Genomic DNA, 17,713 nt, shown 5'->3' with positions numbered 1-17,713 from the left:
TAGAAGAAACAAGAGATTTTGAGTTTAAATTGGCAGTTTGAACACAGGCATTTACCTCTAATATACTGTAAAACCCCACTAAAATGCAATTTTATTAAAAAATGTACACTTCCAAAGAAGAAAAGAATGGAGAAGAAGTATTAGCACAAAATTTTGCATAATAGAAATGGATATAGCTGCATGACAAGTCAACAGTAAGAAAAGCAGAAATGTACCATAGATCTCCTGATAACTCAGGTAGTCACCTGGAAGGCAAGGCTTAAACATTTATTGGAAATCTACTTATGATATAGATAAAAATTGGAATCCTCAATGGGAAGGTGCTGGGGGAGAGGAGAGAAGGGAGGGGAAATACGAATAGAAGGGAGGGAGGACACAATCAAGGCACAATAAATGCATGTATGGAAATATCACAGTGAAAACCCATTAAATTGCACAATTAATAATGTGCTAAGCATAAACAAAATTGAAACCCTCATGTAGTGTAAATGTGAAATGCTTCAATCACTTTGAAAAATAATCTGGCAGTTCCTCCAATAAGTAAACCTAGAGTTACCATAAAGCCCAGGCATTTCACTTCCAAATGATATGAAAACGTGTGTCCACATAGACAGTTGTATATAAATGTTCATGGATGCATACCCATATAGTCTAAAAGTAGAAATAGTCAATATGCTCATCATCCAATGAATGGATGAACAGCATGTGGTCCATTCACACCATAGAGTATTATTCTGCCATAAACAAGGAATGGAGTATTGATACACACAAAACATAATAAACCTTGAAAACATCCCAAGTGAATACAACTGACTGGAAAAAATCACATATCATATGATTCCATTTCCTTGAAAAGTTTGGAAGGGGTAAATCTATCCAGACAGAAACTACACAACTTTAGAAGTTGTCTATTTTGAGCCAGGGGATACTAGGGAGTGACTGCTAATGGGTGCAAGGTTCTGTTTCGGAGAGGAAATAAAAGCCTTCTAAAATCAATTGTGGTATTGTTTACACAATTTTTTTGGTACCAGGAATTGAACTAAGGACTTTGTGCTTGCCAGACAGGCACTTATGCCACTGAGCTGTATCCCCAAAACTTTTGTTTGTTTGGTTGGTTTTGGTTTTTTCCCAGTACGGGGTATCAGACTCATAACCTTGCACTTGCCAGGAAGGCACTGTGCCACTGAGCTAAATCTCCAGCCCTGTTTACGCAGTTTTGTCAATAAACTACAAGCCATGGAGTTTTACATTTAAAGTGGTGAACTGCATCTCAGTAAAGCTATTTTTTAAAACAAAGAAGTAGTTACATTGCCAGATATCCTCCTCTACTCAGCACAGATAATCCACGGCCCTGTTCAGAAGATCAGACTTGCAGGACATGGTATCACATGACTGTAGTCCAAGCACTCTGGGAGTCTGAGGCATGAGTATCAAGTCCAACCTGGGCAATTTAGCTACTTAGCATGACCTTGTCTCAAATTTAAAAATAAAAAAGGCTTGGGTTGTAGCTACATACACAAAGGCCCTGGGTTTAGTCCCCAATACCACAAAAAACAAAAGTCAGATTTGTTTTCTGACAAGGAAAAACCTACAGGTCTGTGGAAAGCATAACAGCAAGTCAAGCCAAGGCAGGTGCTGTAAAGAAATTAGGGGAAGTAAAGTAAGAAAAAGTTCTTGTGCTGAATGATGAGACCCACAGCCTTCTTTCCCACACAGCTTCTTGCAATCCTGGATGGTACACAGGGTGTGCATGAGAGAATCTAATGAAGTAAAGAGAATAGACATCAAATACCAGCCTGACCTGCAAACATTCTGCAAAACATTTGTAGATAGACACTAGGGCATGCGGGTCATGTTCACAGGGTACGGATTTGAACTCTCTTAACTGCAATCCTAGCTCTGCTATTTATCAGGCATGAGGCCTCTGGCAAGTTATTAACCTCTCGTACCTCATCTACAAAGTGTAAATAATTAGGGAATGTACTTTATGGGATAATTTTGAAGATTGAATGTAAAGTACTTAGAACAGGGCCTGAAACAGATTGTCTGATATAGTTGTTTACTGTTATTATTTATGTCTCACCCTTGAATATAATCAGCCAAGAAAAACTAGACCATTAAGGAAGATCTTTAATATGAAAGACAGAAATCAAAACAAATAAACAGGAGGAAAGCCACTGGGAGAAACACAAAGTATAAAGGGCAAAATATACAGAAGCATCCCAATTACAGAAAGTATAAAGGGCAGAAAATTTAAGCAGATGCCATTAATATCCTCAGAGAGGAGGGGCACGGATGTGGTGGAGATGATAACCCTAGCTTTCTGTTCCAAGCTCTATGTTTTGCAGCAAAGTGGCTCAGATAGCCTGAGGCCACTTCTCTGAAGAAAATGACAGGTAGATACCTAAAAAGGACAGCATTTCTGGGTGGAGATCAGTGACCACCACAGAGAGTACTGAATGAGATGGCTTCAAAATCAGTTTTCTGAATCAAATTTCTACTTCAGTCTCTAAAAGACAGAATTCTTAAATTTACTTGGGGAGATGAACATATTCTAAATCATCAGATGCCAAGACAAATATACATTCAAACATAAACACCATTACAAAATAGGAAAAGTCCAAAATTTAATCTGAAGCTATTACAGAGAAAAAAAGCCTGTGTGCTAGCCACAAAGGAAATGTAGCTTGTAGTTGGACTTCCTCAATACAAAGCAGTTTCCCTACAATTCCAAAAAACAAAAATCATTTAAACCCAACTCTCTCCTAACCTTACTCATCTTCCCAGTGAACTTGCATCTAAACTCTTTAAGACAGCCAAGCCCTCAAATCTTGTCTTCTACCTTTTCAGCCATTACTTCCTCACTTGTACTCTCCACAAATACACTGTTTTAGTTACTTTTTTTCATTGCTGAGACAAAATACCCAATGCCCAACGTTAAAGGAGGAAATGTATATTTCCTTCACAGTTTGTAGAGGTTTCAGTCCATAATGGGTGGGCTCCAAGACAGAGTGGCACGTGGGAGAAAGGCATCACAGAGGAGAAACAGTTCATGACAGGCAGAAGGAAGCAAAGCAAGGAAGAGACCTTAGAGCTTCTTTCTGCCCCTTTTATACTCTATGTAGGCTACTGAGATTTTGTTGGTACCAAACCAATCAGCAGACTGATTTAGTAATCACACACCCTTAATCCTAGCATCACATAGTCTAGATTCAGCCACTGATGAAAAAGCCCCACCTATGACAGTGTAAGGTTTTGTAAGGACATCTAAACATAAGCTGTAACATACACATACTTGTTCCTGTGTGTTTTTGTTTTCAGTGCTTCCTTCTAAGAACCTCTTTCTTGTCCCAAGTTATTTCCATCAAAATTCCACACAAAAAAATTAAACTTATATGAATACATCAGTGATTCTCCACTTCATACAGTGTCCCCCAATGCCTACAAAATGATTAAAAATGATATGACTGTATACCTGATATCTAAACCATATGATACTAAATCTAACTGCTATAGACAATGTGCTATATCCCTTCAAGTCATCCAGCATATCTCAAGAAGCTAGACAGACATATGTGAATGCTGGCTTCTCTCCTTAATAAAAAATAATAGCTACTAAACATGTTTACACAAGATAAACTTTACCTTATAAAACAAATCACTAACGTTGCACAATCAGTTTAATGATGGATCCTAATATGTTATTTTGGATGATGAGGCCAAAAAAATGGGAAAAATGCAAATATTTACAAAATATACATCTTTAAATGCACTTCCAGTTGATTCATTTAGGTATTAGTATATCTGAGGATTGCAATTTATCATATTATGACAAATAGCATTTTCTCTGTAAACATCTAGCTCTTAAGAAACCAAGAGGATAGCAAAAAGGCATGAAGGCTAGGAGCACAACAGTGCCAAGTTTTTCTGGCACAACAGATGTCTGTCACAAAATAATGATCGTATTCAATGATCTGGGTGTCGATACTAACTTTCTTCACATTCTAGAGTCAGTCTTAGGAGAACTTTAAATTTCCATCCTATGGAATATCACTAAACATGAAGGAAGTGCTAATGCCTCCTTGGGTTGTTATTTGCAACATTATTAATTTTGTGGAAACGTGGGCATAAGCAGAAAGGGTGTTGGAAGAAGGAAAGAATGTATTCAGCGGGGCACTGTAACCTGGATATCTGAGGTTCATAATCACATGTGGCAGAAACACTAACTCCCCATTTCCCCAAGTTTTTCCACATCTACCTTAAAATCTGCCTCTTTCATTCTCCATTCATGTCTTTGGTTTCTTCATCTCCATGTCATCCAACTGTTTTATCTCTCATCTTAAAAACCTAGGCCCGCTAAACCTGTATTTCCGTCTTCCCTCTCAAGCACGACTATGTCATACGACTTGTCACCACTTGGAAATTCTGATCGAGCTCGCTGATGCCAGCTCCCTAGCCACGCTTTCTTGTCTTTCAACCTATTATATCTTTCATTTCCTCTTCCCTTTCCGTTTCCTTAACCATTTCTTCAATTTCTAATGTTTTACTCTTCTCCATGAAAATCTAGCTTCCTTCTGCCACCTAAAGATCTAACTGATGCAGGCACCAGGTTCTAGATTATCTCATTGTATTGTACACCTCTCATATCTATCTGCAAGTAAATATATATATTTATTAATATACATGTAATTTTATATTTCTTAATTTTATAAGATATGTTTATAGTTTATCTCTCTTTATAACTGAGTGATATTCCATTGTAGAAAAATACCATGTCTTTTTTATCCATTCCTCAGTTGATGGGCATTTCGGTTGTTTCCAAGATTTAGCTATGACAAATTGTGCTGCTCTATTGTCTCCCTAATGTAAGAAACTGAAAGAGTAAATAAAATCCAAAAGGTACAATAGATATTGTGAAAAGGAAAGAAACTGCTCAATAGGAAAGAACAACTGGGATGTAGGAAAAGAGAAAAGAAAGAAAGAAGGAAGGAAAAAATATATATACATACACAAGATAGCTAAGATAACTGTATTACTAATTTCTATTGGTTTATTGAAAGGAACAGTTACTGTTTAATTTTCTTATCAATTTTGCATGCCTATATGTGGTAACCTGAACAACTTTGAAGATGACAATATTCAATACGATAACCAGTGTTAATTTCCTATCATCTTGTTTTGAAATTCTGTATGGTTTTATTGTTTTTTTATTCTCTTTAAAATTAAATGTATGTTTACATTTACCCATTCTTTTCTCTTATGGTCAATATCTAAGAATTATGACTAAGAAGTATGAAAGATAAATAAATATGAAAAGATTTACATTTTTGTCACAAGGAAATACAAATTAGACCCACAATGTGATTCTACAACATGTCTGCTAAAATGACTTTTAAAAATTACAATGCCAAGTAGGGACAAAGGTCCAGAGCCACTAGAATCTCATTACTGTATATAAAAGTTGTCAGTTTCTTGTTTATTGTGTAACTGCTCTTTACCAGGAATTGTTCTTTGAGCTGGAAGTATGGCAAAATAAAAAGTAAGCATCAATCTCTGTATAGCACACAGACAGACAATGAACAAAATGATAAGTAAAATGCGTTATGAGTTGAAAAGTGATAAGCATAAAAAGAAAAATGAGAAGTAAATGGTGTGGACTGTGCCATTTCAGATCAAATGGGCATAGAAGACTTTATTTGGGAAAAGACCCGAAGCAAGTGAGAGAGAAGATCAAATAGCTCCCTCAGGGAAGATAATTTAAAACAGAACAGCAAATGCAAGGCCTCCTAGTATGAAAATGTTAGACTGTTTTTGGAGGAATGAATAGATAAAGTGAGCAAGGAGAGTGTAATAGGAGAGGAGGTAAGAGAGGCAATGAGTGACCAGATTATGGAAGGCCTTGGTATTGGCAATGATCCTAGATTTTCTCTGAATTAGATAGGAATCCATTGAAGAGTTTTCAGTAAGAATGGTCTAACCTAGTTTGAGCAGGCTCACTCTGGGTCAGGAGCAGAGATTAGGGTGAGAGTCAAAAGAATGAGACATGTTAGGGGATTGTTGTCCTTTGGCAAGATGTTAGCAGAGACAGCATAGATTTTTGGATCTTCCTTAAATAGTAAAAACTTAATTCAAAGGCAATGTTGCTAATAAATGTGGTGAGAAATGAATCCCCATAAAATCAGAATATAGGTTAGACATAAAAGGAATGTGGGAAACAAAAACTCTGAGAAAAAGGAAGGATGACAAAGAGATTTCTGATGGTTGTAAAAGCCAGAGAGCTGAGAGACCACCAGCAAATCATCAGCATGTAATCACTTCTGGGAATGCAGGACTCATGGGGCCAACTTGAGAAAAACAGTTGAAGCTGGACGAAGATTCTCAGTCTCCCATTTGAGAACAGTTCAGGAGGTTGCATGGGGGGTGGGACAGGTAAGTTTCAGATGCTAAATTACTTGCTTCCATAGGCTCTGTGAGAAAGTAAAGAGCCTCGCTCTAAGGATAGACTACAGGTAAGGCACTGTAAGGTAAATAGCAAAAGCAGAAAAAAGGAAAAGAAATGGTTCATCCAGATTCAGGGGTTGTTGGAAGAGGAAATCAATGGAAGAAAATTTCTTTCTTATTTTTATTTTAAAGAGAAAAAAACTAACAAAACAACAATGAAGAGAAAAACAAAACAACAAAAATGAAACATGACCTCAAAACAAAATGATAGGAATTAACAATGGTTTCTACACTACATACTGTTATCTTCAATGAAGTTGCTCAGTCCACCAGATATAAGAACACAAGATTGATCAAACAATCAAAGACAGTAACAAATGACAAAAAAAATTGAAAATGATGCAGAGATTCACCATACAAGATGGTAGGAATCCAGCAGTGATTCTTATATGGCATATTGGTGTCTTCAGATCAGTCATTCTGATTACCAAATACAAGCATGCAAAGTTGGTCAAGAAAAAAGAGAATTTTATGCATTAACTGTCCCTTTAAATAAACCACAGACATCAGCAGTACACCTATCCCAGCTATCCTTGTATATACATATAATTTTTGTTTTTTATTTTAAAGAGAAAAGAAAAAAACCAAAATAACAAAGACAAATACATAAACAAAGCAGCATAGAAAACAATAAAAATGATACAGAATTTCAAAACAAGGTGATAGGATATTAACAATGCTTATTATATTACATAATGTTATCTTCAATATGATTGCATAGATAACCAGATATAGGCATATAAGATTGATCAAACAATTACACATTAACAGTTCCCTTCAATAAACCAACAGATATTAGTAGTACAATTATCCCAGGTACCCTGTGTATACATATACATATTTTTTTCTCTTCTTTCTTTCTTTTTCCTCTCCCTTCCTTCATCCCAGTTGTTCCTTCCTGCTTAAGCAGTTTCTTTTCTCTTTCACAATATCGATTGTACCCTTCAGATTTTATTTATTCTTTCAGGTTCTTATAGTAGGGAGGAAATATGATGTTTGCACATGTGAGTTTGATTTATTTCACTTATGAGTATGGTCTCATAAATAATTGCATTCATTTACCTGTAAAAGCCTCTAGTTTATCTGTCTTTATAGCTGAGTAATAATCCATTGTATAAAAATACCACATCTTTTTTATCCATCCTTCAGTTGATGCACATATATCGCTGTGATATGATGTTTTCAGTTCTTCTGGTAAAGCACCCAGGAGAGGAATAGCTGGGTTGAATGGGATCTCCAATCCCAGTATACTGAGGAATCAATGGAAGAAAATTTCAAGAACAATTGGACAGACAGTTACACCAAGAGACCGTGTTTTTTAATACTTTAGAGTAACACTAGAAGAAGAAAAACAAGAGTTCTGCAGCTTAGACAACAATCCTGTTCTAACCTTTAGGAACTTCCTTGTAAAAGTATAGATAAACTTAGCTCACTTAACCATGAGTAGCAAAAAGAACATTCAAATTCACCTCCAAGGACATTAGATTTTAAATTTTTCCAGTAGACTATGTGGGGATGGGATATGACATCTGGGGAAAAGGTGGAGTATGGGGCTCAAAAAAGATTGAGATATAAAATATGTATACTAATTCCTCAAAACGAATTCTTCTCATTTAAATGGAGATACAGGTGACAGGATACCATGCAATCTTTAGATACTTGTCTAGTGTAGATATGATACAGCTATCAAATTTGAAGAAAGGAGGGGGAAGCATAAGAACAATAAAATAAGCTTGTTGGTTGCCTTATGCAGATTACAGTGATCCATGTTTATAGCCATGTTTATAACAACATAACTTCTACTAGCTAACACTTGGAAGTAACATATATATATATATATCAACAGATGAGTGGATAAAGCAAATGTAGCATTTACACACAATAGAATACTACTTTGCTATAAAGAAAGCTAAATGAGTAACTTGTAGGAAAATGGACACTCCTTGAGATCATAATGGTAAGTGAAACAAGATACATAAACTTAAACATCACATGGCTTCTCTTACATGAGAAACTCAAAGTATAACTAAATTAAACAGTGAGATAAAATATAGGTAATAGGAAATGGGAAGACAGTCTTTTGCATAAGGGAAGGGGACCAAGAACTGGGAGGTAGGAGAGGGGAAAGGGGAAAAAGAATTAAAATGTGTTATGTGCACGTACCTTCTCTGAGCTTCAGTTTTTTATCTCTATAGTGTCCAAAATAATATATATCTTACAATAGCATCATAAGCACGCAGGTGTTGAAGTATCCAAAATAGCTCAGTCTTCCGCACCTCTGAGTACATTCTTTAAAAATACTGAGATAAACTGTTCAATCGCCTTTCAAAGATCGAGCGTAGCAATGTCTTGACACATTGGCAGAATGTTTCTTATCCTATCCTTAGAGTTGAAAACAGCTACATCTCTAGAAATTTCCTCCTTTGAAAATTCAACTCCAAGCGTTCAATAATACTTCCTATTGAGAAAAATATTAATGATGTTGCCTGAGGGAAGTAGATGGAGCAAGATGGCAGCTGAGTAAGATCCTCTAGCAGTTCTCTCTCCACAAACACAAGTTGAATAGCTATTCACACACTAAATTACCAGCACAAGAGCTAACGAAGTCAGGTGAGAGACTATAGTTCCTGCTTTTAGTATAACAAAACTTAAAGACATATTGAAGAAGGCAGGAAGGACAGCTGCCTACATCCCCCCTTCCCAAACTCTAAATAGCCAAAACAGCATCAGCTCCTGTTAGAGGGAAGGAGAAGAAACTAAGTCTAGGCCTTAGACCTATAACCCAGTACCAGATCCATCATGGTGAAATATAGTGCTGCTTCCCTACCACCATACCTGAAGACTGACCTGCTGGAAATGCATTAGGCCAGGCAGCAAGAGGAAGACCCTACCATTTCTTCCACATCAAGCAGCAGAGCAGGAGCAGGACTCTCCCTGCTGGTGTGCTCAGGCCCTAATACTTGGCTCTCTAAATTGAGCACAAGCACCCAGCAGAAAGGCAAGGCCTAGTAGATGAACTCACAGATGAAATCTTTAGACCAGCTTCAACATCAGGCAGAATAGGCTCAAGTTTTAATCACATCAGCTGAAGCCTTAGCATGGGCCTGAGGTATATCCACCTTCCTCTTGAGACAGCACAGGCCCCCTACTGTTGTAAGACCCAAATGTGACCCAGATTAGCATTACCCTTGGTGACAAAGAGATTGTCTCCACCATCCACCCTCAAACCTCGGGCAGTACAGTTATCGCCAAGTCAGTGCTCAAAGATGGGGCTCTAGAGCTGCCTGGCACCAGACAAGACCTTCGCCCCCAGGAGGAGGAACTTATGTTTTGGTCTGTGTCACTGCCAGGTCTGATAGAGGCCTCAGCATACCTCTGAGCCTATGCAATCCTTGCAGAAGTGGTTCAGGTACAACCCAATTTAACAGCAGTCTAGGTCAGTGATGGCAAACACTGCTTTCAATGATACAATAGCGTGCTGAGGTATGTGTACCATAGGTTAACCACCACCTGTCTAGACGGCCGAGGATATGCCTTCATTAATACCATACCAATCTCAGGCAACATAGCCAGACCCTATTCACTGGAGATAGGACAGAGTAGTAAGTATTAGACTTTGTCCTGGAACTTAGTGCTAGGTTGATGAAAACTGAACCAGGACAGATCCTAATTTCTTGCATTCCTAGTCCTGTTCACAGAAGGAATCTCTGAAACAGCTCAAGTGTCAGGGGAAGACACATGACTCCAGGCTATGGGACTTCTATTTTACCTAGCATTACCTGTGGTTGGTAGTAGAAGTCTTGCTATGAGTCCACCTCAGCAAAAGGCAGTCCTTCTGGATGCACAGAAGGTCCTATGTGCTTCCTATCCCACCAGCAGGTCCTGCACCTACCCCAGTGTTGTGCTGATCTTGGTGGGATGTGGGCTTGGGTTGTGACATAGCTTGGCAGCGTTGATGACCACAGGCATGACATAGGAGCTTGGGGCTGGTCCATCCACAGTGAGCCTTTCCAGAACTGGGAAGAATTCTGCAGTGCCTGACCACAAGCCCGTAACACAAGATAAGGCATCCAGGTCTGCCCTGGTCCCAGGGAGAGGCTTTTAGACTATTCTCTCTAGCTATTGTCCTCTTTCTCTCTGAGCATTATGCCAAAAGAGTTATTTAAGACAAACCTGGGTTTCAATTTCCCCCTAATACAGAAACATTAGACCTGAGTGTCATCCAGTGCCAAAACAATAGAAGTCACCACAGGCTCAGAGAAAATAATAAGCCTGTTTAGAATTTCCAGACAGATATAAAGAAAGCCATATTAGAAAGTCTAAAATAAACACCTTATGCTTCAATGCCCAGAAGGTAGTGCACATAAACAAGCATGAAGAACTTGCAGGAAACCATGCCCTTCTTTATTCAAGAAAAACAGGAGAAATGCTTCAGGACATTGGCATGGGCAAGTGTTTTTTAGAAAAGACTCCAAAAGAACAAGAAACAAAAGCGAAAATAGACAAAGAGGATTACATCAAACTGAAACACTCCTTTGTGGCAAAGGAAACGATCAACATGGTAGAGAGGCAACCTACAGCATGGGATAAAATATTCACAAAATATTCATCTACAATGAAAAATGAGACAGAGTAAAAGAATGATCTCCACAGTATGAAAGAACTCCAAAATCTCAATAGGAAAAAATAAATGATATGATTAAAAATGGTCAATAGATCTAGGCAGACATTTCTCAAATGAAGACATACAAGTGAACAACAGGCATGTGAAAAAAATTCTCAACAGCACTAACCATCAGGCAATGCAAATCAAAAGCACAATGAGATATCACCTCCCCCCAGTAAGAATGACTGTTATCAAAATTTCTAAAAATAACACATGCTGGCAAGGATGTGGAGAAACAGGAACCTTTGCACATTACTTGTGGGTATTTAAATTAGTGCAGCCATTACAGAAAACCATGTGAAGTTTCCTCAAAAAATAAAAAACACTACTATCATACAATCCAGCAATCCTGCTAGTAGGTATATATCCAAAAGAAATGAAATCAGTATGTCGAAGAGACATTTGCACACTCATGTCAGTTGTAGCACTGTTCTCAAAAGCCAAGAAACAGAGGCAATCTAAGTGTCCACCAACTTATAAATGGATAAGAAATATATACTACATATGTCCAATGGAATAACACTCATACATATATCTATGTGACATAAGTCACATATACATAAGTCACCACATTTGTGACATAAGTCACAAATAGATAAATATTTGTGACAACATGAATGAAATGGGAAATCATCATACTAAGTAAAATAAGCCAGGCACCAAAAGACAAATACCACATGATCTCACTCATATATGGAATCTGAAAAATGTTACTCTCATAGAAGTTGAGCATAGAATGTTGGTTACAGAAGCTGAGGACAGTGGTGGGCAGGGGAGAAATGAGGAAAAGCTGATCAATAGGTACTAAGTTATAGTTGGGTAGGAGCAAGAAGCTCTGAGGATCTGTTTTCATGAGAAGCCACTTTGAAGATATCAATATGTAATACAACCACCATTGTTAATTGCCTACCACTTTGTTTGTAACTCTGTATTGTCTGTATTGTGCTTGTGATATGTTGTAAAATGTTGTATGTCTGTTAATGTTTCCCTCCTTTTATCTTTAAAATAAAAAAAAAGAAGCTCTGAGGGACCATTTCACAATAGGATGGTTATAGATAACAAATACGTAGTGTTCATTTCAAAAAGCTAGAAGAAAGAATATTGAAATTTTTCACCACAAAGAAATCATAACTGCTTGAGGAGATAATAAATCTATAGCCTGATTTAAGCATTATGCAATATATGTATGTATCAAATGTTATATAGTAACTCCATTAATATGTACAACTTTTATGCTTTTGTGTTTTAGTTAAAAATAAAAAATATTAATGATGTTTTTAACAGCTTTTTATAGCTCCTGGTTTACGGCTTTGTTAGAGACCATTACACAATTGTTATATTCCATTTGGGACTGAAATCATATTTGCTTTGCTTTTACTGTGCCATATTGGTATTTAAACCATGTGGGAATACTCCTGGATGAAAGGTTCTTCATCAGTGCAATACATTAGTCATGTTAATGTTTAATGGTTGGCCCTGAAAAACTAGGATGCTTGGTCATCCAAGAGAACAGCGAGTAAGAAGTTGGGAACAAGTACCATCATTCAATTTGTATTTGCTACTCATCTGAGGAAGTCTCTGGACTAAACTCTTAGTGGTGTTTTTACAGCCATAAGAATCTAACAGAACAGTTTTCCACAATATAGTACGGCTCCAGGAGACAGGAAATATCACGCTGTAGACCAGTACATGAAACAGCCTGATTACAAGAGACCAGACACAGTGTGACTATTTTCTAGGTAGAAACTACAGGAGAAAAATCACAAACCTTCCTCACAGCAAATAACTATCACAATGAGCTTACAAGAAGCAAGCATGGAGGGGCTGGGGATTTAGCTCAGCGGCAAAAGCGCCTGCTTGGCAAGCGCAAGGTCGTGAGTTCGGTTCCTGGTACCGGAGAAAAACCAAAAAAAAAAAAAAATAGAATCAAGCATGGGCAAACAAATGTGCTATTTTGACAGAGGCTGAATAACCTCCTTGAAATAAAGTTTGTGGAATTTCTATGGCCCCAGACCATGTCACTCCCTGCTTGAAACCATCCCAACTGACCAAATTCCTTAGTAAGACTCCCAGCAAGGACTTCAAAATCAGGCCAGATATTAGATGATAAATGACAACTGATCTTAAACTGTATGTAAGGAAGCAATAGGAAGTGGTGAGGACTGTGGTGAATGGTAGAGCCCAAGGCCCATACCATAGGAATAGCTTACCCTCAGTACTATATAATTTGTAGCAAATAGATTAGGATAGTTTATTAATGCTGCCAAAGTGTTTAAGAGAAACCAGAGAGGCAGACAGATGAACAGGCGTGGAGATACACAGTATTCAACTGACATATGGGAGAGTCTTCAATCCAAGACAAGAATATATAACCAGGACAACTTGTATCACGTACCTGCATTCCATATTTTCAATCATTTGGTCAGGAACTAAACTGAAGGGTCACATGTTGTTTACTATAAAAAGAGAGGTTTATTAAGGAAATTTTTTATATTAGCAAGACTATAAATTCTATAAAGAATCCTTAACTTCTTTAAGTTAGTTGATTCAAGAAACTTCTGATATACACTAATAGTCAATGTAATATATTAGCCAAGATAAAGACTTCTTTAAATCAAGACATAGCACATTGCTATGTTCATCCTATACTTAGACTACCTCAGTATTCTTAATACTTGTGTTTCTTAAGTTTCCACAAATAAAACGCTGCTAATTTATATAGACACTCCCAGAAATTAGTTCAAAATAGAAGCTTTATAGATAACTATGATTGTACTACTTTTAATTTATTCTTACTATGTTTAAAATAAATATTGCTCCAGATAACTTTGTTTTTGCTTATAAAATTAAAATACACTGATTGAGTTTCATAAGAGATATCAGTACACCCATTCACTAGTTCTCCGACATGCAAGATATGACTATGGCTTTTCATAAAATACACAAACTAGCTTCAAAGAAATTCCAGAAAATTACTTTAAAATATATTTGAACAATAATAACATCCATGGAATAGTGCCTTCTCACAGAACGAAATATTTGAACAATAAAATTATTTGGATGTCTAAGTTATGGAATATTTTTAAATGTCTTATTTCTTTATAGTTATATTTCATGCAGTAAAATCTAATAAAACCAAAAAGAAATAATTCCACTTTTATCACTTTACCATGTGGATGTATAAATCCATGTAAAGTTGAACAACAAACCAACCCTCACAAAAGTAAGGGTTCTTACGATTTCCTCATGAATGAATTTTTCATAACAGGGTCACTAGATAATTAACTACTGGCCTGAATGAGCAATGTAGTAGATTGTGCAGATGTTGTACTAAATGTAAAATAACACATTTCTGAATTTAAAAACATTTTCTGCTCGTGCTTTGTCTCACAACTGCAGAAATAAGACTGCAGTAACTTGTGATTCCTGGATTGAATTTTTGTACTGTAGCTTTATAAATAATCTCTGTTGCTTACAAATACAGCAGGAGCAGGAAATGCCTAAACAGAAACACTGGGCTGGGCAGTAGGAGTCTTCAGGATGATCCAAGTATTTATATGCAGCTATCATCATGAAAAATGCCAGAGCTCCTCCAGGTCGCCCACTGTCTGGAAAGAAGAGTGCTGGTGCCTTCCAATTCAGACATAGCTATAAGGACAACAACAGGTGTCCTTTTATTTTACATCTATTGTTGCCTAATGGGGACAAAAATGATTACTGAACAAATGCCAACTTGATAAAATGCTACAATTATCCTAACCGTGTAATACCTATCAGCCCTTTAACAGGCGTGTAAATGGAATATGCTCAGGGACAAGTAGCTTAAATCTCACATTAGTTTTAGGACACATTTTATTATTTTTGGTTTCTTTTTAGAAATAACAATAAAGGAAATGGGTTTTTTTCTTTTTAAGCCAAACTTAGACATACTAAGATACGTATTTGATTTGAAAAAGTTATCGTTCCAAACCATTACTGTCTCACTGTGTTCATCCTGAAGATTGGAAATGTTTCAAAAGTGAAATGTGCCTTTGCCTAAGGGATTTCTAATAGAATTTTATTCTCTGCTATGAAACTCTTAGAAGTTGTTGCTATTGTAGATCTATTTTCCCCATTCTTGTGCCAAAACACACATAAAGTTTACCATACTATCCATTTTTTGATATTTATTTTTTACTAGTACATATTTGCATTACATAATGATTATATTCCTCGTGGTGAGTTGGTACATATAAATAACACATTTTAATTCTTTTTCATGCACGTCTTCTCCCCGCTCCCCCTTCCCTCCATTTCTTGGTCCCTTCACTTTTGCAAAAGATCTACCTCCCTGTTTCCTAATATCTCTTATTTTGCACTTTAATTCATGTATAGTTTGAGGGTCATTTCAATGGTATTAAATATACCATAATATTGTGTAACCAGCATCAACAACCACTTTCATAACTGTTCACCTTGTAAGACTGAAACTCTATACCCATTCAAGGATGACTTGCCAGTTCCCCATTACAGTACACTATCGTTCTCTACCTTTCTACAATTTTGACTTTGAAGTGCCTCCAATAACAAAAATCATATTGCAGAATATTTGTCTTTTTGAAACTGGATTATTTATAATATACATATTGTACATATGTCAGAATCATCTGCCCTGTTAAAGCTGAATAATATCCCATTGTATGTATTTGGCTTAATAATTCATCCAGAAGTAAACATGTGGGTTGCTTCTATGTTTAAGCTATTGCTAATGATGCTGCTATGAACATGAGTATATAAAATCTCTCCAAGACCCTTCTTTTGAGTATATACCCAGCAACAGAATTGAGGGATCATATGAGGTAATAATATTTTAATGTTTAAGAAATGAATTATGTTGTTTTGCCTGGTGGGTGTGCCATTTTACATTCCTGCCAAGAATATACAAGGTTTCCAACTTCTCCACGTTCTCATCAACACTTGTTATTTTCTGTTCTTCAGACAATAGCCATTTGAATGTGTGTGAGGTAGTATTTCATTATAGGTGTCATTTACATTTTCCTAATGATTACTCATGTTAAGCAACTTTTCATGTGCTTTTTTGACCATTTATATACATTTCTGGAGAAATGTCTGTTCAAGTCCTTTGGCTATTTTGGTTTTTCCCCCCAGTGGAATGTCTTTATTGTTGAAAAATAATCATGTGTTCAAAAACAAGATACATGACATTTACCAATGACAGTATCCAAACTGTCAATAAACATGTGAAATTACTCAACCTCATTAATCATAAACTTACATAACTTTTTTTAAAAAAGAATCTACCCCTCTGCCATATCCCTTTCAAGTCCCCGGGGTAGCATCTCTCACTCCTAGCCCATTGGAAGCAAAGCTCTGACAATGATTAAAGAATCACTAGGGGTTGCCAGATAAATGGTAAACCATGATTTTTGAAGTTATGGGGCTCAGATTCTTCACTTTCCTGGAAATCACCACAGTTGCCACAAACTAGAGCAAGATTTCCTAACCACAGTACTATTGATATTTTGGGACACTGTTGTTTATTGTAAGATGTTTAGCAACATGCTTCACCCCTACCTAAAAGATATCAGTATTTTCCTCCCATCATGAAAAAGATGTCTCCAGATAATGTCCAGTGTCTCCCGCGGTGGAAAATTTCCTGTGGTTGAAAGGACTGGACTATTTGCTGGCCCTTTCCCAATCAGAGGTACCACAGTAGCCAAGTTGAACCAGAGACAACTGAGTAGGAAGCTAACTCAAAAGAAAAAAATTAACAAACAGGAAAACATACTAGTGAAAATAAAAATATTAGAACTGGAAAGAAAAAATAAAACAGCTAGAAGATTAAAGAGAAGATGTACTGCAAAATACAGATGGGAATTGCCTCTAGGAAGAATATTAGGGGTTTCAGAACTGCGGTAAGAGGAAGAGTGCATACTTTTGTTCTATGCCTGTTTTTCAATAAAGTTGTTTGTAGAGGGGTGTAGCTGAATTTCAGGAGTTGTCTGTGTATTTGAATGTGCATCCCCCTTTAGATAAATGATTTGAAAATATCCTCTTGCATTCTGCGGTTGCCTTTTCATGCTGTTAATATTGTCACCGGACACACAAAATGTCTAACAATGACATTAAGTTCAGCATGTCTATTTATCCTTTGGTTTCCTGTGCCTTTGATGTCAAGTCCAAGAAATCACTGCTAAATCTAATGCCATGAAGTTCTGCACATTTTTTTCTCAGTATTTTATGGTTTGGGGCCCTACATTTAGGTCTTTGACCCATTTTGTGTTAATTTTTGTTTATGATGTTATGTAACAGTTAAACTTCTTTCTTTTATAAATGAATGTCCCGTTTTCTCATCCCCATGTATTGAAAATACTGTTTTTCTCCATGGGATGGTCTTAGTACTGTTGCCAAAATATTATTTGACCATTTATATGATGATTTATTTGTTGAGTCGCTATTCTGGTCTACTGGCCTATAAGTCTGTCTTTATGTTGGTCCCATTCTGTTTCGCTCTTCTTTTTCAAGACTTTTTTGACTACTTGGGTC

The sequence above is a fragment of the Chinchilla lanigera genome, unplaced genomic scaffold, assembly GCF_000276665.1.
Source record: "Chinchilla lanigera isolate Chin_1 unplaced genomic scaffold, ChiLan1.0 scaffold00108, whole genome shotgun sequence".
NCBI classification, from domain to species: Eukaryota; Metazoa; Chordata; class Mammalia; order Rodentia; family Chinchillidae; genus Chinchilla; species Chinchilla lanigera.
The sequence above is the reverse complement of the archived record's forward strand: the minus strand, read 5'-3'. Positions refer to the sequence as shown.